The 25,276-nt window shown below is 44.8% G+C and overlaps 2 long non-coding RNA genes across 2 annotated transcripts in view; both read left to right on the top strand.

The window, feature by feature from the left end:
- Positions 1–3,793, top strand: part of LOC138237890 (uncharacterized) — a 37,885-nt gene extending 34,092 nt beyond the window's left edge. Inside the window, exon 4 of the long non-coding RNA XR_011189212.1 lies at positions 1,033–3,793. This is a non-coding gene — a long non-coding RNA (uncharacterized lncRNA). The remainder of the gene's footprint in view (positions 1–1,032) is intronic.
- Positions 3,794–18,660: 14,867 nt separating this feature from the next.
- LOC138237891 (uncharacterized) lies at positions 18,661–21,689 on the top strand. Its single transcript, XR_011189214.1, has 3 exons — positions 18,661–19,030; positions 19,173–19,247; positions 21,143–21,689. It is a non-coding gene; the product is annotated as an uncharacterized lncRNA (long non-coding RNA).
- Positions 21,690–25,276: the final 3,587 nt, after the last annotated feature.

Here is a 25,276-nt window from a genome sequence, read left to right as displayed (position 1 = left end):
GAAGGGGCACTCTTTAATTTTGAAAGGGACAGCAAAAAGCGAACTTGTTTGAAAAATTAACAAGATGCAGGTGTTCGGAAGGGCAAACATATTGGCTAAGACATTTTAGAAGCAGTAGTTGCTGGTGACAGTTAAAGAAAGAAAATGGTGTCACACGCTTAATATTGTCGCTCATTTCTCCCCAATTCAACAGGAACTCCAACACGCTGGAGCGAGCCTGCAAAAAGGGCAGAATTCCAGCTGGAGTCAATATTAAGACTGTATGGAATAGTGATCTGTGTTCAGTGCTTTAATACATACAGATATTAAGAGATCTATAGATATCACTCTTAAATTATTTCGCAGTAGCTTGCAGAAAAAATAGAATAATTGTTATATTTAACATAAGGCAAACATGAATGACATGGGACTGTGCGTTTAAGAGAGGAAGGCTTGCTTTCCTTTATTGATTTTAATTGCTCCCATTATTAATGGTATACTGTACCTCTGACAAGAGACTTCAGTAGTCTTGGGGAAAAAAAGCTGTTAACAGTGCTACAGAAAAAAAAGAGACATTACCCAGCCACAAGGGAAAAAAAGTTTGTATGCTTCAAGTTAAATTGCCTACAGATATTCATTCCAAAGACGCTCTCTTGTAAAGAATCTCTCTTTTCTTTTCAAATCTGGTACTTTGTCCCGGTGTGTTTGTGTATAGATGTAAACATACTGGCTCAGAAGCCAATATTCAAGGTTCAGCCCAAAGGAGAGAGCGAGTGAGACCCCCTGCAGAAAGTGACACTTTCAGGAGAACGAAGTCGGTAATACTCTTGCTTTCAGCGTACTCAAAAGAACTGAATCTTTATACGATCCCTGAAGCTGTGCTTATGTATTGTCACGTACTGCATGGCGTATTGTAAGAATAGCATACAGTAAGAGCAGCATTTTGCAAGAGTGCATTCAGGAGTCAAATTTAAAGCTGGCAGCAATAAGCAACACTTCTAACTGGTTTGTTGCTGTTGTCCTTAACGGTGTTGCCATTTTTTGCCTCCGTAGGAATGGAGACCTTAGAAAACGCTCTGAAGAAGTAAAAGTTATTTGTCCCTGCTCGGCTGTTATTGGCTTATCGATCCCAGAACCTCATCAAGACAGTCCTTGAAGGATAGCTGGACACCCTCCTCTCCTGCAGTCACCCATCAGCCTCTCTCTGCTCAGACTGATGTGTTTTCATTGCCTTAATAGCGCTGGTGAAGGTCTTGGGCTGATGGAGTCTTTGTGCTTTTGCTTTGATCGTTACTACAAGGGCTTTTTTTCCCAGTGTTCTGTGTCAAGGCTCGGGATTGCATGCCTGCTGTACTCTTCAGCGCAGGTTGGAGTTCACAAACCTGTCTTTGGGATTTCATGGCCAAAGCCTTCAGCTGAGGATTGCTCGGTTGTTTGTTTTCTTCTTGTGAACAATTTGTTTTGTTTGTTTTCCCAAACAAAAATAAGCTGCAATACTAAAAACATTGTTTTAGAACAGGGCAGGCATTTTTGTGATTTTATTAATTAACTGTTAAATAAGTGCCATCCAGGCAAATTAGGGCAAGCAGATCAGGCTGTCATACTGAAATATTTATACGCATACACCCCTAGCACATGCATATCCCAAGAACTGCTCGATTGATTGATTTAAAATAACAATGAAAAGGTTCCTTTAACACCTGAGAAATGGTATTTGCTCACATTCCACATATCTTCATGCAGAGTGGTGGTTCTGTAGCTAAGGATCTGCGCCTGTGGCTGGAAGGTTCAAATCCTGCAGCCAGGAGAGGAATCCTACTCCTGTGGGCCCCTGAGCAAGGCCCTTAACCCCAGCTGCTCCAGGGGCGCTGTACAATGACTGACCCTGTGCTGTGACCCCCAGCTTCTCTCCCTGTCTGTGTGTCTCATGGAGAGCAAGCTGGGGTATGTGAAAGGATGAATTCCTAATACAAGAGATTGTACAGTATATGGCCAATAAAGTGATCTTATCTTCTCTGAGCAGCACAGCAGTGTCACTGATGCTGTGCAATTTATGGACTTTCCATGTTCTCCCGCCATCCGTCCTCGATTTTGAAATTGCTGAGGTAATGATATCTGTGCTTAATTTTCTGGCTCCATGGCTCCGGTTCAGAGCTCATTAGCTATTTTACCATCTCCAGATACAAATAATGAGTTTGCGGTAATTAATTTTCCTAGCGTGATCTTGCCTGGGTTCCCTGGCCTTGGCGTTGCAGTTGGAGTGCGCTGGTCCTCATTCCTCCAAAACAAAACTGGGAGAAGTCTTCCCCGCGTAGGCTTGGGGTCTAATCTTCCCTTCCTTTTCTCCGACCCCTGTCTGCGGTGGAACTGGGCCAGTGGGGAGTCGGTGGTGCCATTACTCATATAACTGGACTGTACGTGACAGGAGAAATATTTCTCTGAAACGGGTTCTCTGCTTCACCTGTGGGAACGAGGATCATCTGTTGATTAGCGCATCAGAATCAAACCACTGTCGCCATAATCTCACAGTCGGCCAGTCTGATCCCTCCCTGCTTAGATAGCAGATGGATGCCTGATGTGGTTCTGATAGTGTGTAACTGTACTCCTTTCGTCATGACGCATCACACAGACAAAGCACCAATCAGGCCGAGAGGATGAGCTGGACTGTAAACTGAGCTGATCAAGACCGATTGCTGAAACTCGTTTGTCACTGTATAATTCGCAGGAGGCTCAGGACGCTTGAGGAGTTATTGGGGATTATGATTTCCGATTTCAACAGAAAGTGTTATGAAGGCTTTATTGTTGTTATGTGAACAATGAAATGTTGCTGCTAAAGGTTATATATTCTGAACATACTGTAATATATCACATTATATCATATCACCTTTTAAGTTTTGTCCTTTTGTTATTTTTATTATTATTGCACCGGAGATTTTGTTTTAATAGAGGTCTGTTTCCCTATATATGTAACATGTACTGTATCCACTTAATTGAAAAATGAAGGTTGCTATGTAATTTATTAATATCTGAATGCAATGTAAAGCTCTCCAAGTAGATAATGGAACAGCACATATGTACACTTATAAACCATACACAGTGCTCAGCAGGATTTTTTACTTTTCTGTAATCCTATTATACAAGATCTCGCAGCAGGATTCCAAATCAGGATTTGCAAAACTGAGGGCACTTGATTTGAGCAGCACCTAGAAATAACATCAAAGAGCTGGGAGCTTCAGTTAAGATGCGGAGTGATTTTTTTTTTAACACATTGAACTGCTTAAATTTTTCGTAATCCCATGCTCTTGATTAGAGCGCTGTGCGGTTTGCTAATGCTGTTAATTGCCCCGGCGCAGTGAGCCTGACGGCGGGGAGGGAAGGGCGGCTGTGAGAACAGATCAGACTGATGCACGTCGCGCTGCTTCCAGGAGGCCGTGGAAGTGGAGACCGAAGATTTACTTATTTATCTTCTGCGAGAATCAATTCTTTCATGATGGAGGTTATTTAAAACGTGGGCTGGTATCGATCCTGTCGAGCTCATGCAATCAGAAACCCAGCGCTGCAAAACTGGAGCACAGAGTCGAGTAAAGTGATACAGGAAAGCGGGCCTGAATTCAAACGAAAATCACAAGAGCTCTCGGCCTTTGTGATCACAGCACCGCAGGCTGTTTGTAGCATTAGCATTGTGCCTATAGAGTAGGTGCCTTTCAAAATTCACCTTACAAACAGATTGGTTCTAATTTGTTAAATTACAAATGCTTCATTCGCATTTCTTTTTAAAGTAACTGTTTGTTTTTCATTAAACCTTTAAATTTCACACCTGAATTTTCTGTCTGGTTTTTGCCCAAAGTGTAAGTCTGCGCCTGTGAATTGAGAGTTTGTAGGCCCTTTGCAGTGGCTGTGTATGATCCCTCTGTAACAGAGTGCCTCGGAGCAGGGATCTCCTACAGCAGCCTGAAGGGTGAGTGTGTGGGAGGATGGCTTCTGCCTCGCTGAGCTGTGCAGTTCCCCTTCTCTCCCAGCCCACTCCTTCTGTGAAGACAGTGGGGTTTGCAGGAGAGCTTCCATGCTTGTGCACGTCGTTCCCAGTGGGAAGTTAAGCCAGGCAGCGCAGATGAAACGTACAAGTACAGGCCCATGTGCTTTCCCTGTGCCACACACTACACACCCAAGCCTCTTCAATGAAAAGAGGGGGCAGGAAGGGCACTGAAGTAAGTGTGCAAAATCCCGGGAAGTAGCAAATCTACACAAAAAACTGCTTCAGGCTGGAGAAAGGATCAGAGGACACAAGAGGAAGTTTCAAGGAGGTACTTCCAGGACTGAAATAGGAGATTCAGCTTCACACAAAGCATGGAGGGTGTCTGGCACAAGGTTCTCAGCTGCAGCTAGATCTCCGGGACCTTTCTTTCAGGAGACAGCAGGATGCGATCAGATCCTCAGATCTGCCGGCCTGACCGTTGTGCCCTCGCCGCTCCACTCCGCCGGTTCGTCCCGCATCACCTGGGCGCGAACCCGGGTCTCTGGCGTAATGCAACTGGGAACCAGCCGAGTGAGCTAAAGGAGACCTCCCTCCCCCAGCCCAGGCGGCTGAGGTCCCTGCTACGCGCAGGGAGGGCGATGACGTCACCGTGCCCAAACGAGCTCCGCTACACCGGCTGCTGCCGTCTGTGTCAGTGACACAGACAAATTGCTTTCTCTTATTTCGGAAAACGTATTTTCTACATTATCCATTCTCCCTCGTTTGGGAATCAACGGGGCCCATCGGTGCTTTTTCTCACACCATCTCCCCAGAGGTCACAAAGCAGGAACCCTGAGTTGGTATTTTTGAAAGCAGTGAAGCCTAGTTCAGATCAGAAGCTGATTGCAGTCTGTTTTTTTTTATTTAATGATAGATAATTACTCATTATTTGGGTATCCTATTCAACTAACATTTCCATTCTTTTACACAGTAGGCAGCTTAAATGAATTGGCTTGCTCAAGTTTCACAGCACTGCCCCCCCTTGAGATGTGAACCCGCAACCTCTCAATTAGACATCCAGAGCTGGTTAGCAGACTCCATGGCTCCACAATGTTCTCTCTACATAACACCTACTTTTTTTCAGTAAACTTAATAAAATAAGAAAGAAACTTGCTTCATTCTGTAAGAAGGAAGACATGTTCTGAATTCTTAACTAGAGCTTTTGTTTCACTGCTGCTGTTCCTGGGCAGCAGGTTGAACTGTCTTTAAATGTTCGTTTTCTACTTAATTCTGAAACGCACCATTATGCTGATGTGATCCCATGAGGGGGTAACACAAAAATTGGAGAGAGAGAGAAGTGTTTAGTCTCTAGTGTGACTGTGTGCTTGCAGTTTTCTGCAGTTTTTCTATTTAAGCAAACAAGGAAGTTCTTAGTGTTCGGGCTGTGTAAATCTGAAGGGCTCAAGCTGAGCTTAAAAGCGAAACGTTTTTTCTTTTCTTTTTATGACTATCACTTACTCCATTTTCCCAGCACAATTCTGAAATGTCAAAAATGCATAATTTAAACAAAATGTATTGCGTCTAAAAATACAACTGTAGGAAACAGGGGGCCCAAACAGCCTGCAGACAAGACATCGCAACGTTAAGTATCCTACTCAGAATAAGATCGAAAATGCTTTCGGAAAACAAATCCGTCTTTGAAAAGCGAGATAGCTAAGCTGCATCTGATTGCCAGGATCCAAACGATGAGGGTTTTCCTTTGATTTAGTTTTATTTGTGGGAGTTTGTCTCCTTCTTAGACAATTCCCTGGGTGTTGTTTGTATTGCAGCTGCAAAAGCCCACGATTTAGTGGTGAAAACAGTTCCTACACATTTCCGAGTCTTGTGTCTTAAAGACCTTTTTTTTGTCTTTCCCTAAAAGCTTTTTCAAGGGTACGATGTGTGTCCGGTGCACACTGCGGTGCCTTAAACATTTGTCCTGTTTCACACTGGGGTGGGTCTTGTTCCTGGAGTGATGTGCAGTGTCCTCAGTCAGTAACAGACACCAATTCGTCAGCAGTCTCAGATTTAGCCTACCCCACACTTTTCATTGAAACTGTATATTTGTATAATACATGCTCAGAGATTAATAAAACAGACTCAGAGGACTGCTGTACACGATTGTAATGCTTCATTCTTTTTTGTAACATTATCTGTCAGCTTGTTTTCTTTAAGCAAACAAGGGCGGTTGAAGTATAGGAGGTTTTGTTGTTCAAGTTTCAGATTAAATGTTTAAATACAGGCCAGATGCCAAAACAGGAATGAAACTAAATCAGTGTTGTGGGTTTTCTTTCATTTCCCTGCACGTTTGCTGACTTCGACATCTGCTAATTGCAGTCTCGCCCTGCCAGGAGTCCCTGTGTTTTTAAAGCGATAACTGGTGAGAGCTGGAGAGATTTTGCCTGGGTTAGTTCTAAAGTAAAGCTACCTCCAGCTTTGTCATTCAGTTCCTGTGACACGTTTGAAAACTACAGTACATGTTTGGTGTAAAGGTGAGAGTGACCATGTGCTCTCACTTTCTGCAAAGATTTAATTTCAGAACATAAGAAAGGTTACAGACACAATTAGGCTGTTTGGCTGATTTGGAAGTAGCTAATTGATCCAAGGGTCTCCTCAAGCTGTTTCTCAAAAGAAACAGGGATATGAGCTTCCACAGCAAGGCTGTGCATCTTGTTCCACACTCCAACCACCCTTTGGGTAAAGAGGTGCCTTCAGTTCTGGGTGTTAAGTTCCACAGTGCAGTTCCAAAGTTTCCACACGTGCCCTTTGATTTGTGTTTCACTGTTTATTCTGAAGAATTCTACATTGCATACAGGTCATCCTCTAGCACTAATACTTGTTTCCATTACCTTACATGTAATAAATGTTAGACTGATTGGTCCCTCTATACAGCATCGTAAAATCAGGGCCGGGTTGACTTTGTCAGTGCTTGAGAGTATTTTGAATTCTTACATGAGTTCCTAAAGGCCTGTCAGTGTGAGACATTTCCTTGGAGCTGAGGAATGTACCGCTTGCTCTTCTCTGGATGGATCCTGTAACACAGTGACCGATATTCTGATTGTTTTATTCATTTAGAATATTGCACACAATGTGTGTGTTTGTGTATGTACACAACATTGTAAATGAAGTCTTACTAGCGTGCTATACAGTCTTAACATAACATCCCTTGATTTGATTGACGGATAGGATGAGTAGTTACTGTATATATAAAGCTGTATACATATCGAGGAAGAAAATGTCTGTCAAAATGACAGCCCCATTTTACTCTTGCAGTGTAGCGTATATAAGTGCACACCTGCTCTCCCATTTACAAACATAGCATGCTCCATCAGTCATGACTGTGCCCGAGCAGAAACTAGCGGTACCGTTCCTTAGTATCCGGTTTGTAGCATGAAAGCAAACTCCTGCAGTCTAATTACAGCCACGTGACCAGAGGGAGAACCGTTTGTTAGCCCTGCCTCAGTAAATGCACCCAGAAATTCCAGCAAGAACTATACTGGCATTTAATGCACCTCTGTGTGAGTCTCTATGTTAAGCTCGATAAGGAAGGCAGAGACATTGTAGCTAAGCAAGAGGGTGACTTCAGAAAATGGGTGTGTGGATCACTATGCCACATTTTTTATGGTTTTATTGTTTGGAGAGAAAATGGAGGAGAAGGTTGCACTGGAGCGACAGAAAGGCTTGGTCAGTCCCATATGTTTTGAAGTCTTTTGCAAGGGAAAGTAAATGCCTGTGCAGCTTCGCAGCCTGCTGTGGTGACTGATCGCGTCTGCAAAGGCCTTATGTGAGGGCGTTTTGCGTCCTGTCGGAGCTGAACTGTTTTTATGTCTTCAGGGCTGCCTTCAGAGCTGATAGCTGTGTGAACGCAGAACGGGCTCCTCCAGTGAGCTCAGGCAGTCGGGCTCACAGGCCTCTGAATCCCCCAGCAACACCCCACGCTGCACTTCTGCAGGGCTGTGTCAAGCTGCAGTCCTGTCAGTGCAGTGAACTTCATCCCCTGTAAGCATGCGGGCAGATCACACCAGGCCAGCCCGAACCTCACAAAGAACGTTCTGATCTGTCCATTCTCTCCTGCTGGAATTTCAGGTAATTTGGTTTCTAAAGCACTGATCTCCTCCGCCTAATGTCTGTCAGTGACCCTTTAGCCAAATGCGACTTCCTTAACAACAAAGCAGCCTACTAAGCAAGCAGTCCTGAAACAGCATGTGCATTTTGTTTCTTAGGTTTTGTTGTGTATTTAAAGCAAATTGAGTTCAATGTTTCTGACTATAAACATATTTCTTTAAATTCTAGCTTCAGCAAGCTCTGCAATGTGCTACCCAGGAGATGCGGAGGTGTTTTCAGAGGCCGGCGAGTCGTATCTTGTGTTGTCATGATCTGTCAGGCCTGTGCCTTCCCTCCTTCACACCATCGCACTGCTGAATATTTGTAGTAACATTGGTAGAGGATACATGAAAGTTTTGTATAATGAGCATTTAATACTTCATGCAGTAGTTTAGGTCTGCATTATAAAGCTCTATAAGCAAGCTGTTAGTTTTATTAATGATGTTGTAAACTGCTACAACAATGATTAGCATTAGGGATAAGGCTCTGACTCTGGCTGGGATTAGGGTTTTTTTTTACTAACATTTCCAAAGCAGCTCTAATAGAGTTTGGTCAGTAGCACTATATAATTACTTTAGAAATATACTGTAATTCATGTGTAAAACAGGGAATTTAAATTTAGAAATTAGATTTGCAATCCTTACTTTTTTATTCATGCAGGACTCATACCCGCTGGTACTCAAGCCAAACGCCGTTGTCTGGAAAATGTATTTATACGCAGGGCAGGAGGGGAAATAAGTCAATTAATAAGAAATGAGGTTAATTAAACTAATCATGGATGGAGTGAGTAATGAAAGTAGAATGCGTGCAGCGCTTGAATAAAGGTTTAAAGAGAATAAAAACCGCTAGACTTCTGTCTGCCTTCCCATGACTCCACTGTGTCAGCAACCTGCACTCTGAAGGTAAAAGTCCATTGGCATTGAAAAACAGCTCCTGGACAGCTTCACTGTTGCGATGAGTTGTAAATCAGAAGCGAGACCTTGCTTGTGACCTGTCTGTATGTTTTCCTTTTTTTCACACCAAGCTTTTGAATTTCTTGCCAGTGGTGCTCATATAGTGACTTGCAGTCACGCCTGTCTTGACATGGTCTTGCGATGCCTCTTTTCCCACTGGTCTGCTCTTTATTGCAGGCCATCTGTCACAGAGAGGTAATAAAAGCGTCTCTGTGCTAAATGTCAAAGACTCAATATTGTGTAGCAGATTTTAATTGGACAAAGCATTCATAGAAGGTTTATCAGGCCAAACTTTCACAGATTTTGCCGGTTAGCAGCTACTGTATATCACCCTCCAGCTCACCGCTGGCAGCCCACTGGAGCTCAGCAGGTGTGAGCCTGGCCAGTTCCTGGATGGGAGACCTCCGGGGAAGGCAAAGGCTGCTGCTGGAAGAGGTGTGGGACCAGTAGGGGGTGCTCATCCTGCAGTCTGTGTGGATCCTAGAAACCTAGTATAATGACAGGGACACTATACTATAAAAAAGGTCTTCAGATGGTCTTCGTGGTCATTAGAAATCAAGGGGTGTTTCTTGAGAAAAGTAGAGGTGTTACCCCAGTGTCCTGGACAAATTTCCATCTGGCCTTTACCAATCATGGCCTCCTAATAATCCCATCTGTGAATTGGCTCATCCATCCTCACTGATAGCTGAATTTCCTAAGTATAATGGTGGATCATCCAGTTGGGGTTACACACTGGTGGTGGAGGACGGGATCCCCATTAATCAAAGTGTCCAGAAAAGCGCTACAGTATATGTTGCTAAGTGTAAGCAATTATTAGAGATTTAAGATTTCCCTGATGAAGACAAGAGCATGCATAATGATGTTCACTTGCAGTCCAAAGACTTTTATTTGCAGTCAGAAATGGATGCATAGTTCTGATTTCAGTACTCGCTTGCCTGGTCTATTTAGGAGTCCTATGCGGGTGTCTTTGTAGGTAAGCAGTAGCTTTGATCCATGGTTTTCATAAGTGAGCACCTGTTGGATCTGCTGTGTGCCTGTAAAAGCATGGAGGTGAATGTTTGAAGAATTGTTACTTTCCTTCCTTTTTGCAGGAAGGGGTCATCAGTCTCAGAGTGTTTCAGTATACACCAGTGATGCGTGCCACGCCTCACCTTGTTAAGCCCCAGTGCTTCGGCACATGTGAATTTGTGCCCCTGAATTTTGGTACACAGCCAGGCTGTTGCTATCATTAATTCATAATCCCTGCACATAAGATTAGTTCAAGGTCTTTCAAAAGAACCCTAGCCTTTTCACGTTTTTTAATTGTGATGCATCCACCCAGATATTGAGGTACAGTAGTGAATGCAGGGCTGAATGAGCTTGAACTGATTTGAAGCTGCAATTGTATTTTAATAATTCAAGTATATTGCAGTAATCAATTTAGAAAAACATTGCATTATCAGACTTGACATTCACTGCAAAGAAAATACATCTTAGCCTTCTGGAAAAACGTATTACTTGTTAGGTTTTCCTAATAAGCTGCTGAAATAACAGGGAAATGTGAGTAATAAATACAGCAAACGCAAAGTATTACTAAAACAAAACAAGAAGGAAACTGAGCTGCATATTATATCAAAGTAGACACAGGGGAGAGTGTAGGCTGTGTATTTTATTTCATTTTGCTTAATAGGAATAGTGCTTCAAGGTTTCCATAAAGAACCAATAATAATTGCTCTAGATGCAATTAAAACTTAAACTCTGGAAGCAGACTCTGACAAATCCCCCTCCTGAGAACTCTACGAAACGTTAATCGGTGCATTCCCCAGGCTCACTTTTCTATTTTCACATTCGCTTCTCACATGGCAAACAGCATCAGCAACCGCCAAATCAACCAGGAAAACAGGACGGAAGAAATAGCTGCAAATCTTTCCTGGCTTATTCAATCCAATTATACACTTGTATCTGACGCGCTGACCTTTAAATGCTAAAAAAAGTAAATACATATGGTGTCACTGAAAACTAGAGGAGACTAAACCCTTCCAAAAGCATTTCAAGTAGTGTCACAACAAAATTCCACAGTGTGGTTTTTCTATCCAAGGTCATGCCCTTGGTATAACTAATCCGTCTTGTGTTCAGTGCTGTAGGAGTGTCCAAATCTGCTCAGAGCTCACTGCAAGTTAGATATTCTCTGCCTGTCTCCCAGAGTGCCTCTGTCCAGCACTGCACTGTATTGTACAGTGACTGGCCAGCTAACCATCAGCTTCTGAAAGGCCCCCGCTAACACATGACTGCTAACCTGTGCAAAATGACTGTTATTGGGGTTTTTTTAGTACCTAAAAAAAGGAACACGTGGAATTATTTTGGGGTACCAGGTGACGCATCTTGTGTTGTATAGGATTAATAACCCCAGTTTCTAATAGAATAAAACCCCAGGATAGTGGTGCAGTGGGTAAGATCACTGTCTCACAGCACCAGGGCCCTGGGTTCAATTCTGGACCTGGCGTGCTTTCTGTGTGGAGCTTGTATGTTCTCCTCCAGTTCGTGTGGGTTTCCTCCAGATACTGAGCCTGAAAACATGCTGGCAAGAGGTCTTCTGGGAAAACTGTTGCGAGTGTGTGCATGGCAATGGACTGGCGTCCCTTCCAGGATGTACCCTGTCTTGCCTGCCGGAAATTAACTCTAGCTCCCCCCCAAGAGGTTAGAAAGTGGACGGATGGATGGAAATACACTAGGTATTAAAGTGCGAAAACTATGCATGACTTTGTAAATCTGAAGTAGGATTTCGGAGTCTGTGCTGAACTCAGAAGAGAAGAAAACTGGAGGTGGCTGTTCCAGCATGAAATCCAGGCAGCTGGTCTGGCAGCACCACAGGCCTCGGGCCAGCGGAGACTTTTTGGAGTTATGGGATACGCAGAGGACCTGCCAGCCCACTTGTAACATCTAGCATCTCAATTACGGAAAACACGAGCCGCACCGTCACCTTGTACTCTTGTGTACTGGGGTTTGAAGTCGACTTCTTGGTGTGTCCTCACGGGTGCTGTTAGCTACAGCGCAAATAATCAAGCCAATCGTAGCTCATCGATCCCTGCCTGCCCCGCGCCTGGGGGTACTTTCTCTCCTCAAAGAGCTCCTTCCGCAAGACGCTTGCTCTTTTTTCCCGGAAAGCAGGGCTCACTCGTGCCCTGAAAACGCGTTCTCAAGTTCTGATATTTATTTCTGTTTTCGCAATGCGTTTCCGAAACTTTGCCTCCACGGCTGCGCTCGCTGCTCCGGCGGTTCCCTCTCCCTCGCTGGTGCCGCTCGGCTTCGCTGCGGCTGCTCTTATCTCGGGCCTCTCCGGGCCCAGCGTGCCGTCGGCGAGCGGGTGGGACTGTTTCGTTTTGCGCTCCGTGTTTCTCCCCACACACACACACACTTCGCGTCCTTGCTGCGGCGGTGTCTGAGCGGGACCTTGCCTCAGGCCTTGACCGAAGCGTGGCGCGGCAGCCGCTGTCACGAAATGATTAAAAACCGCTGGCTGGAGAGCAGCCCCCGTTTCCCGAGCCTGCCGCTTATTTGAAGAAATTATTTTTTTCCATCTGTTCTACCTTGGGCGCTGGATTTCCTGGGTTGTGCTGACTGTGTGACTTCTGTAATCCCCGCGGTACTTTCAAACACACTGAGAAGCATTTTGAACAGAGGCCACGGCGTGCGTGTAGCGCCTTGCGGTAAAAGACTTTGGACAGAGTGATGCTCATAACCACATTAAAGAGGAAAATCTCACGTTTTCACCCTGTACATAAGGTATTCAGTTTTAAGATGTTTTAAACATCCGGTAAAAGTAATTAAAAGTAATGTGTAACTGCGTTTAATACAGCATGTGCACACAGACATTTTGCTTTGTACTGGTCTTTCTGCTTTGCTGTTTTCTGGTACAGTGAAGGCAGATCTAGAGCAGGCTGAAATTCTAGCCATTTTGTGGAGTTAATCCTGGCTGAGCCGTCAGATGTTTTAGTACACTTATTTGTACAGCAGCCCTTAGGCTTTGGAATAAGTGATGTCAATGATCAAGCACACAAGGCAATGAGAAGTGAGATCTGTTGGGGAAACGTGATTTATAAGCGACTACAACAGTTCACAATTGCTGTGAACCTGGTTTCTGCATCAGGTTCTGATCTGTTAAAGACTGTCAAAGGAGAGCTTCTCACCCAGTCTAAGCTGTATAAATAGTTGTTTTAACAGTAGAAAGCAGTCTTGGAATTTCTAAGTACGTTTTTGATGTTTATAACACACATATATTACACCTGCAGGTTATGTACAGTATACATTATATGGAGTGTAAGCGTTATACTGTATACTGCATCATCAGCTGTTTTTTTAGAGCTTGGACAGTAACTGCAAGCCCTCCATTACTCCATTCGCACGTGTGAGAATCTATAAGCTTCGGTGGTCTTATTTCGTATCCCGGGGCTGTAGTGGAGTGTGCAGCGGGCTAAGATCAGTGGCGAGATTAGAAGAGAAATTTAGATAATAAGATCATCGCAATTGTTTTAAGAAGCCTGGTGCCTGTAACTCAGTGGTTTACTAAACATCAAGCTTATCTTCTAAAATGCTTTAAGAAAGAACAAAAGAGAAGTTGAAGATGAAAATCATTCTATTTTGACTTTGATACTCACAGTGATACCAGAAATGCCTGAGGGTTTGTCTATCTGTTATTTTATTTATTGAAGAATTTTGATTAGCGGTGTGTTTTGATCGCATTCGTTCTTCAGAAATGCAGGTTTCGTCCTGGCCAGAGTGTGAACACAGCATATCTGCGTGCAGCTCAGGCTGTGATCAGCAGGGCTTTGTGGTGGTACAAAAGCAGGCTACAAATTCCAGTCACATTTCACTGTTGTACTGTGCCTCAAGATGCCCACATCAAAAGTTTGATAGAAATGTAAATCGCTTTTGCATTGTATCGCCTCGAGTGCCAGCCTGTGAAAATAAAGCTAAGTGACAATTATTTGCTATTCATACCTTAATGTGGGGTAGCTAATTCAAAGCGCCTGAAACTTGTGCACGGGAAGATAATGTTGGAAGTGGCGTTTCAGGATTTGAAAACGGCAATCACGTATGTCGGATGTATTCATTATGCCATAAGTGATAATACGTAATTAAATTATGCTAATTCATTTGCATAAACAAAACTAATTAGCGTGGGAAGGATAAATTGGAAATTAGAGATGTCAAATTGGAAGAACATGATTTTCCTGACATTTAAATGTAATTATCAGGATACATGTGTTTAGAATCATTAGTTGTATTATGGTTGTTGTTGTTGTTGTTGTTGTTGTTGTTGTTGATCATACTTTTCTGTGTTATAGCGGTGGGGTTTTGTGTGCCGCGTTCAGGAGGCTCTTCTGATAAGAGGGTGGAATGTGATGCTGATCCGGAACGATCAACCCTGACTGTGTCCTCCAGAGTAACAACAGCCCCTTACACCCCAGTGTGTTGTAATCCTTCAGCACACCCCTGTTGTGCCTGGATATTAAAAACCCTACAGTTGTGTGTTTACATTGATGCATTACTGCTGAAGGAAGTAGCTGGGACCACATGGAGAGAGCAGATTATGCGAAGATCTGGGAGGCCACACTGTACATACAGCTCAAACATTGGCGGCCAGTGAAAGCGCTCATTATCGATGCAACTGGACAGTGCTGGGCGAACCCCTCGTTAATCTTTGTAAGAGCTGCTCTGCAGGAGCACAAATGAAGATGTAGAGACATCCATTACTGATGGAGACAGGCAGGGATTATCTCTTTGCTCTGGTCACCTACAGCAGGATGTCCAGGAGAGCCTGGGTTGGGTATGTGTATTACTCATTTTGTCTTCATTTCTGGGGGTGCGCTAGCACGCTGCTTTTGCAGTCATACCTCAACAAGTCAGAGAGCAGCCACCCGGTCTCTGAGGCTGTGCCCGTTTCACAGGCACGACAACTGGCTTAGCCCTCCAGCGTTTGAAGTTTGTCCTTCTTCTTTCAGACCCCTTCCGGGATCCCAGCTCTGACTTCAGGGAACTCTGCGCCGTTCTCTTCAATTCAGGATTGTGGCGATGCACACAAATCACTAGATTTTCTCACTAACTCTTCTCACTCTGTCTTCATTAGTCATTACTGTACATGCTCATCGCGTATAGGTCTTCTTACTTATTCTTTGTATCTCGGTCTTCCTTATTCCCTAGGCACTGGAGTACCCAACCTGCTAAACTCACCCAGTTCTTAACATGCACTTGACTAATCACTATGCACTAACACAGCCAGACACTGTACCGTTATACTACTGTACTGTCTCTCAATCGGAATCGATATAAGCTTCACTTCCACTCCAGTCTTTGCTCTTACTCTTTCAACTCCACTCTTTGCTCTTACTCTTCACCAAGCCCCAGATCTTCACTAACAACCAGTAGGTCTGCCCTTCACCGACTATACCAGCTGATCCTGTTTTTTCCAGAGACACCATCAAGCTCGGTGAAAGATGTGCCGCCTGTGGGCTGACCTCTGCCTGTTCCATGTGAATGGATGTCATTGCTTGGCTAAGCAGTCTGTCTTGGGGAGCCCGTGCCAGGCCCATTCTGGGAAGTGTAGAAGGGGGACCTGTGGCACCTCTAGACCTACTGAGCCAGAAAGGTCCTAAGAAACAGAGCAGGAGGTACAGACTGATGTGAAAGACCAGTCATATAGACTGGGAGTGTGCAAAGAAAAAAAACAAGTTCTGTAGCATAGTCTTTACTCCACGTCACCGCCTGTCGTTGTCACCTTCTCGTCTGAGAACGTGTCTTGTGGGTCTGAACCCCTTCGTTGGAGACGCGTGTGTCTGGTTTAGTCATCTGTCTGGAAGACAGCACTGTGAGGCAAGCACAGCAGCTGCAGAGAGAAACTTTTAGAAGCTGTGCATTTGTGATTTATTCCCATTCTTTGAACTGAAAAGATGATAAAGAGAAAAAACACATTTACACAGTCTTGGTTATTTTTTTCCATAGCTGCTATGCAAATTAAAAAGGCTTGTTTTGCAAAGAAGAATATAGCACCGAAAAGGCCATTCCTTATCTCCTTAATCATCACAGCGTGATTCAGTCCTGCTTGCCCTTTGTGTGGTTTATTGGGGAAATGAAGGGCAGTTTTTTGAAAGGACACCACAAACAAACCCCCAGGGGAGCTTTTTTTTGTGAGGGATATAAATGCTATTCTGAAGATTCTGCAAAAGAGACAGAGTGAGAGAGAAATTATTTACAGTATTATAGCTGTAGCTTTCTACTTGCAGATAAACACTATATGACAGTGACATAAGGTCCCCGAGACAGGGGCTCTTGAAGAAGCCGTGCGTATTGGCAGCCAGCAAGCCCAGGCTATTAAAGAGTTAGCAAACAGAGGGATCCCTGCTGGGTCAGGCACTCCTCTGTCAGCTTTCCATGAGAGTCCGCAGACATGCTGCATTTAATAAGCTGTTCTTCTGGGCGGCACGCACTGACCACTCCACTCTTGATCAAGAACGCTCTGATCTCAGGCTTCAGGAGACTTGGGCATCCTTGCTGTTTCCTGGTGATCGGTAGAAAGCTACAGTGCATCTGCAGACTGATGTTGAATCTCCTTTCAGAGAGTCCTCAATAGCCAAGGTCTGACATGGAGGAAGGGTCAGTAAAGTGTCAGTGGGGGAAAGTGCTGACCAGTCACCTATCCTTACGAGCGCTCAAACCTGAGCACACTTTCTCCCGTTTCCCCAGGGAACACTATAGGACCGGAGCCTACTCAGTTGTACATATCACAGAGCTGTTTGCTTCTTCTCAGAAAGTTCTTATTAACTGCCTGCTGTTCAGTGTTCAGGTCTCTGGAGAAACTAAAAGAAAGGCTTTGGGGAAGATGACAGTATACACTCTCTTCTCCACCCTGCTGTGCGGCTCTGAGGGGAGCGATCTGTAAAAGTGAGGTAGACTCACGCTGCCGCTGGTTAAAAGCCTAATAGCAAGCTAGATGGTAACTAGTTGAGTTTCGTCTTTTCCTGGGCTGCAATTATTGTGCACAGCTGGACTTCGCAGATTTCAGGATGCCTTCGAAGTCGGGGATGATCTCATTTTTCTCCGCTGCGTGGGGCGTAGAGTTGAATCTGAGTTTGAGGCTGTAATAGAATTTTTCTGTTTGCTAATTCTGCACCAGCACCTCCGGCCTCTGGGGCTGAAAATGATTCCTGGTGGCGCAGTGAGGAAGACGGCTCAAATACCGGCCGCTTGTCTCCTCTGTGCGGTAAAAAAAATGCTCTTCGTCTGTAGTAAAATGATTGTTGTGATAAGAAGAGTAGTGGAATCCACCTGCCAACCTTGTTATTAATGTTCCATTGGAAGTGAAGGGGCCCCTGACCCTCATCTCTGTGATGTTTTACCTTCATTGGCCCCGAGCTCTTGGGCGACACACTGATCGAGTCGAGTGCTTTTTCTGTGCAACTGTGGGCAAAGGCTACCCTAGTCCACTGTCATACGGGTCACATTTGCATTAAATCAAAGTACCCAGACAAGCTCAAAGGCTTTGCTTCTGTTCTCAGACCTCGGAGTCCTCTGCTCGCTCAGTTCAGACGTTCAACATTCCCCGTCCTCAAATGCGGTTTGCAAATGACTGCTCGCCGTCAAAGGCCGCAGTAAAAAAACCAGCTGTCTCGTGCCTGCCAATGAGCTGTCAAATCAAGAGCCAGGCGCTAAACGCTCGCATTTCTCTCCCACTGGAAAACAAATCCTGGTCAATAAAAAGCAGGGCCTACTAGTCATTTTTGTGAGAGGAAATCTTTAGGTTCTCATTTAAACTGACTCCAAAGTACCTTTTGCAGCTGTTGAGTGTTAAACTGACTTCCACAAGTGCATACTTAAAGACATTCCCCTCTCATATATGAACAAGTAAGATTGTTTGTTTGGATTGGATTGTTTGTTTGATTTCTTGCAATATTTTGACAGTATTTTTGAATCATGCCTGTCACTGTTGTGTGTGCAAACTGCCTTCCTCTTGCTTCACAGAAAGCTGCACCTTTTTGTTGTTTTTCCCTGCCTGATTTATGGAGGCGGCTCATTTTGCATGTCGATAATGTATTTCTTGTCTGGCTGTTTTGACTGTGGTAATAGCGTTTTAATATTTATAACATCCTTTGGGTTCATGAATATCTGTTTGGTAATCTAAAGACCCCTGTGACACCAGGAGTGGTTTAGGAGACGAGGGATGATGATGCGGAGCGAGGATGGATAAGGACCCTGTTCAGTCCTGTCAATGTGGGCTGGGAGGATCCTGCGATGATGTTTGGGAGAGTCGGAATTGTTGAGGAATTCCAGGGTTTGCCAGCAGTTAAATTCACTCCAGCAAATGCCATCTGTCATGCTCTCTACCTTGTTTTGAGGAACGATGCACAGAATTAAATATTCAGAATGCAGACACTGGCAATCAGATGATCTTATTCCTTCATTTTCTTAAGTGCAGTAAAGATTATAAAACCGCAGCATAATTATCAGTCTTCCTAGCAGGTGGCAGTGAAGGTGTTTTTGTTAATTAACTTGTTTAAGATACAAGGTATCTTGTCTCATTTATCACACTGAAGACGCTTAATGCAACTCAGCCCTGTAGATGCCACTTGGCATGAGTGTCTATCGCTTGATTACAAATCCAGCTTCAGTTTCCCATGTACCCAGGCACCTTGCCCAGCTGTTGTCTCTTTCCCCTGACACTCACGTCAGAGAAGTGCTGTCCTGGAAGCAAAGACGGACTGATCCGCTTTCCACACTCAGCACCTTTTTTAGCAGGAGGCTTGAGGGATTCATCCAACCTGCCAAATTCTCTTCCTGCTGGATCCAGTCACTGCCGGGTCCTTGAAGCCCATGTTCAGATTCATGCACGCGGACGGGCCTTGGCGCCGGGGGACACAAAGCAGATGAGGAGCTGCAGAGCCCGGCCGGCTGGGGGCTCTTGGCGCCAAACACCGTCTGTCATCCCCGAGTCCCGAGACAGAGCAAGTGCTGCCGCTCAAGGATTTGGGTGAGACTGGCGAGGACGCAAAATTAAAATAAAACGTCCGGTTGCAGTTACGAATCAGATTCAACTGCCTGCTCCGTGTCCTTGACAGTGTGCTTTGGCCCACCCCTGATTCAGCAGCTCCTGTGTTCTGCTTTTACTGCAGGCGTCTGGCTCCGCTTGGCACCCTGAATCAGCCAGTGTGTGGATGACCGAAGTGCGCATGGCCTTGTTAAACCGAGTACGTGTACAAGTTCTCCTATCATCTCATAGCATCACCTCCTCTGATTTTAGAAGCTAAGCGAGGCTTGGCTAGGATGAAAGACCTCAAAGGAAAGTTGAGTTGCTGCGTAGATGGACCAGTAGGTGGCACTGTTCCCACTTTTCCCTCTGGAACAGAATTAAACCAGTACCACAGTATGGTGATAGAGCACACGGTGGTATAGGTCATGCTTTCCCTCTGATGAGATGTTAAACAGCAGTCCTGGGTATCTGGTCGTTAAAGATCATACAGCACTGTCTATCAGACGAGGGGTATTTACCTCTGTTCCCTAGCTGAGTCACGCACTGAGCTCAGCCTGGGTCCCCTTCAGCCGGTGCAGCAGTTTCTCGCTCTGCTGTGCAGTGGGGCGGCTGTGTGTCACCTTGGTGGGGGCTTCATCTCAGAAGTGAAGGACGTGGGTCCCTTTCTCTATGTAAAGCACTTTGGGATTCTATGCGAAGTGCTAGTTATATGCAATTAATTTTTAATTTGTGTTATTTCTCATTTTTTAAGACCTGATCTTATTTCATTTGCGCAGCTTACATCTTATTTCATTTCAGCAGCTTACATCAATAAAATATGAGCCGTAAAATGTTATGAATACTTCATGATTGTGTGCGTTGAAAGATCTAAATAAAATCTTAAGAAACGAGCCGTAAATGAGAGTGACCTGGTCATCCAAGCATTAGTAGTGTTTCCCAGATGTGTTCGTGAGGTTGATAAATCTAAATTATTGGCTGCTGGGCTACGTTTGTGCTTTTTGTAGCCAAAAGATGACAAAATCTTCCTGCACTGTGATTAAATAGATACTGCTGAAAAATTGATATTGATGAAAAAGGAGACTTGTGAACAGTAATTCTTGACTTGTGGATGAGGTTGCATGAAGAATGCCTTTGGTTGCTGTAGAACAAAAATGCCAGAATTAGCACTTCTGCAGAATTGCTACACTTCAGTCTTTACTGCATTGTAGTCGTTTTCACCACAAGAGAAATGATACCATAATCAGTCAGTATTTCTAGACACCCATCCCAGGACTGAAAAGCATGAGCCTGTAGTGTGGAATGCAAACACAGACCTTTTCAAGCCTAGAACCAATTAACATGGGAGGATAGTGCAAATGATAGACTCTTCAGACTCAGCCTGGAGTTGAGGCTCAGTGTGGAGAATTGCGCTGAGGCAGAATGTGTCTGCACTGTGAGCGTTCCTCAGTGCACAGACCAGCACGGAGGGCCGGAGACAAGCTGGGATTGCTGGGATCTTTTGAGGAAAGGGCTCGAACCAGATTTCAGGGCCAAGGAGACAGCTGATTTGCCCTTCTTCCAGTGCCTGCTCCTGTTTTTCTTAGATCGTTGGTGTCTGGATTAGAGTCTTGGGGCAAAGCCTGGTGACATCTGAGTGTTACTGATGGCAGAGGTCCACGGCTAAAAACCAGGTGGCTGTTTATTTGAGGAAGCGAGTGTCTGTGATGAGTCTTGTTGTTAGTTTGCAATGATACAAACTTACTATAGCTATATCACCCTACAACTTGAAAAGAGTAGGGGTGTCAACCCAGTGTCCTGGCCAAATTCCTTCCTGGCCTTTACCAGTCATGCCCTCCTAATAATCCCCCTCTCTGAACTGGCATCATCACTCTGCTCTCCTCCCCACTGAGAGCTGGTGTGTGGGGAGTGTACTGGAGCATCATCCAGGTGGATGCTGCACACTGGTGGTGGTGGAGGGGATCCCCATGACCTGTAAAGCGCTTTGAGTGGAGTGTCCAGAAAAGAGCTATAGAACTGTAAGGAATTGTTATTACAAAATATCAGATATCAAAATACCACAGCTCTTTAAGTGTAAGGAATGATTGTACATCCAGTGTGTTCCTTTCCTGTTAGCTGACGTTGCACGCCTGCAGATTCCAGCCTTCCCTGTGTCCCTGTGTGGAAGTGGGAAGCAGCAGACCCAGCAGCAGGACCAAAGACATCAAAAGGAGCAGACCTTCTGCACAGCAGTGGCAGGGTGAGCGTTTGTCACAACGGGCTGTGGCCGGCGAGACGAGCAGCCCTGTGCTCCTCTCCCTGCGCGGCCAAGCCCTCTGAAGAGGACAAATCCAGCAGCGATATCATGTAACGGTCACCTAACCCGCAGAGAGTCATAGCCACTTGTCCTGCTCCTCAGGCCTTGTGCCACATCACAGCGCGTTTACAATAAAAAAGGATTAATCTGCACTCCAGCCTCTCGCTGTCTTAACGGTTAAAAACAGTTAAGTGGTGTTGTAGTGCGTCTAGGGCCCGAGACCTCTATTTCTCTGCTTTCCATTATCGAAGAGCAGCGGGTCCTGCTCAGAGCCAGGAGGATGTGCACATGTTTATTGCAGGGCAAGACATTCTGCACTGGACAACTAGGACAGAAGACATCACGTCCCTCACTCCCCTTCTCCATTCAGTGGGTCACAACCGGCGTGAAAATGAATGTGCTCTTTATTTAGTATTTTATTTCGTACTTACCCTGGGTGACTGTTTTTTCCAAAAGGTGTCCGTAAATGTAAACTGCATTGTGATTTCATTTTGCAGTGACTTTGCTTTAGATGAATCACAAATAAAATTTTTGAAGCCACCGCAGTCGCCTCTCTAACATAACAAAATCAACCATTCTATCTTATTTTAAGTGCTGCCAGCAAAAACCATTAATTGAGTGTAATAGGTGCCATTCGTTTCCAGTGGCTGCGTCATGGCTGTTTTTACGGGGAACAGTCTTGGCCCACTAATTGGATAAAATCTCATTACTGATGTTATCTTTCCCGAGCTTTTCATCATCCTGACAAAATCTCATACGGTAAATCCCGATTAATCTTTTTTTTTCCCCGTTATGTACACTTGCGTGATGTAGACACGACTGTAATTTTAATTTGTTTTCCTTAGCTGTCAGGGAACTTCAAGTTGGACTTCAAGTTGAACTTTGCCCTTTTTCTGCTTCCCAGGTCATGTATTAGGTGCTGTTCATTACATACAATATGTACACACATATATAGTGCATACAGCCATAAACCAAAGCACTGGCTCTTCTGTGGTTCGGTGCTTCACTTTGTTAGCTCAGTGGCTGATTGTAGTCCTGCCCCCTTTCGGTCTCAGTTAATTCATCTAGAACCTTTGCACACCTGCTGGCCAGGGTAGGTCAGTGTGCAAAAGGTCAAAAGCAACTGTTGTTTTGTAAGCACAGCATAGCCAGTGTAACACCCTGAGCACTGTAGTAGAGCACAGGTGCATTCCCAGTACAAAATAAAAGCAACAGGAACAGATGCAAGGCTCGAGACACAAAGAGTGGCAGGAGTGTGGAACAAGCTCCACAGCCTTGTTATTATTTGAGCCGATGCCCTGACAGCCAGCTCAGATCCTTGGATTAGTTAGCTACTAACTATCAAGCAGTTTGGATAATAATAATAATAATAATAATAATAAAATTGCTTACACTTATATAGCGTGTTTCTGGACACTCCACTCAAAGTGCTTTACAGGTAATGGGGATCCCCTCCATCACCACCAGTGTGCAGCCCCACCTGGATGATGCGACGGCAGCCATAGTGCGCCAGAACGCTCCCCACACATCAGCTATCAGTGGGGAGGAGAGCAGAGTAATGTAGCCAATTCATAGAGGGGATTATAAGGAGGCCATGATTGGTAAAGACAATTGGGAAATTTGGCCAGGACACCGGGGGTAACACCCCTACTCTTTTCGAGAAACACCCTGGAGTTTTTAATGACCACAGAGAGTCAGGACCTCGGTTTTACATCTCATCTAAAGGACAGCGCCTGTTTACAGTATAGTGTCCCCGTCGCTACACTGGGGCAACAGGACCCACACGGACCACAGGTTGAGCGCCCCCTGCTGGCCCCACTAACACCTCTTCTAGCAGCAGCCTTAGTTTTACCCCGGGAGTCTCCCCTTCAGGTACTGGCCAGGTTCAGACCTGCTGAGCTCCAGTGGACTGCCAGCTGGGAGCTGGGAGCTGCAGGGTGACATGGCTGCTGGCCAGATGGGGAGAAAGGCCTCCTCTCGGTTGCAGACATGCCCATTCTGACTGTATGTTCTTGTTCTTCCACTGGGTGGAAGAGATGCAGTTGTTCCCTGTTATAAAGAGACCTGTTCAGTGCGGAATGAGTTCTCCTGGTCCCCCCTAATGAAGTTTGAATGAAAAGACCAAAACGTTCTCCGTTAAAAGGTAACTCCGATTCTTATATTCTAAAGAATTTTTTCTGCTCTCCTAAGTTGTTTTGCTGGTGAAGAAAGCCTAGAGGAAGATGCCCAGAAAATCCACCCAGTCCCCCAGGATTTACAGCACCTACAGTACGTGATCCATCAGATTGCTGGGCTTCACAGGAGAGGTGACATCTTTTTATCTGCACCTGCATGTGCTCACAGTGCCCCACGCCTCGTGCGGATCGCTGCCCTATGCTGACTCGAAGGCAGGCAAAAAACATCTGAAACAAGCTGCGTTTGCACGGTAGCTGAACTACAGAAAAGGAGAAAAGTCTTATCACTGGCAGACAAATAACTTCTCTGACTCACCTAATAATCTTGCGCAATAAATCAAACACAAAGAGTTTGGATCTTTCCTAAAACAGTGTTCAGCACAGCCACGCAGGCGAGAGCTTAAATGCATTATGTGTCTGAGGTGGATGTTAAGCAATATTGTTCAGCTCTCACACAGCTCGGATATGAAATTATTGTATATAGCATCTTATTAAACCAGAATTGAAATGAAATTGACTTGAGACGCTGTCACATTTCTGCCTGAAATGTGGGAACAGACGAAAAGCGTGGTGCTGCTTTAAGGCATTGTTCCTCAAAGTTGGTGTTGTTTTTGTCTGTTTTGATGTATTAGCTTTGAAACAGAGCAATATTTTTGGTCTGATTGTTTTTTTGTTTCTGAGGGGGCGGGGGAATGTCTTTATAAAAAGGGTATAAAACAAATGTTCTTTCTTATTACAGTTCTTGGATTTTTTAGGTGTTATTTCGTATCACTGCAGAGCTTCCTGGGGAAGCTGAAACATTACTAGGTTCACAAAACAATCATATTAAAGCCTGAGATTGCCTTTTACAACTGGCGACCTTATACAATACTCTATAAAAGTATTTGAAAACTGCCTGGAACATTTCCCATTTGGTCCAGCTCCATGCAGCACTGTTTGCACAACCTTTTAAGATTTACTGCGCATTTTCTCTGTTCAAGGTTCCCTGTTGAGCAGCTCAATTGCACAGCTCTGCAGAGTATGGGAAGAGGGCAGGGCTTGCTAGAACTCTGACTTCAGCAAGAATGTCCTGAGAGAATACTTACAGTACCTGAGCACTTCAAGCTATTTGGGGCTCAACTGTGGAACTTTCTCTTTCTTAGGCTTGTAGATACGGGCTTATAAAGTCAGGCTTTCTTCACAGAGCTTTTTCTGCTGATGCTGCAGTATTTCATAAGGTGGACATACAGCACTGGCTTGGACCAGAATGGAAGAATGCTGGACACAAGGGCTACTACAGCTATGTAATTCAATACTGTGTTATATAGGAACGTGTGCTACAAAACTAAGTAACCGATTGTGTTAAAAGAAGTCATCTTCGGCAAACAGGGAAGAGGAAGATGAATGTTACCCATCTGATCAGCACAGGGGAGCGTGATACATAACAGAAAAATATTACTAGTTTAAACTAGGACTAGTTTAATCACTTTGAGAAAAATACACCAAGCATCTCTGTGTGTTTGCGCATTAAATAAATCCTCTTTTAACTTCTGAGACTGACTGTCTTTCAAGGGGAAGCGGGAAAATTTCTCTGACACTGGAAGTGGGATTTTGTGCAGCAGCGATGTGAGCGTTTCCTCGTGATCCCGGAATCGTAGTGCTGGGAGGGAGCCACACAGAGAGCCGGGCCTGGGGCCCCGGTCGGAGGAAGGCCATCATTGCTACTCGCTCCAGGTCGCCTGGGCCAAGAGACCGGGGCTCAGCTTGGCACGTCTCGGCCTCAACTCTCAGGAGGAAGAA

The sequence above is a fragment of the Lepisosteus oculatus genome, chromosome 3 (genome assembly GCF_040954835.1).
Source record: "Lepisosteus oculatus isolate fLepOcu1 chromosome 3, fLepOcu1.hap2, whole genome shotgun sequence".
NCBI lineage: Eukaryota > Metazoa > Chordata > Actinopteri > Semionotiformes > Lepisosteidae > Lepisosteus > Lepisosteus oculatus.
The sequence above is the reverse complement of the archived record's forward strand: the minus strand, read 5'-3'. Positions and strand labels throughout refer to the sequence as shown.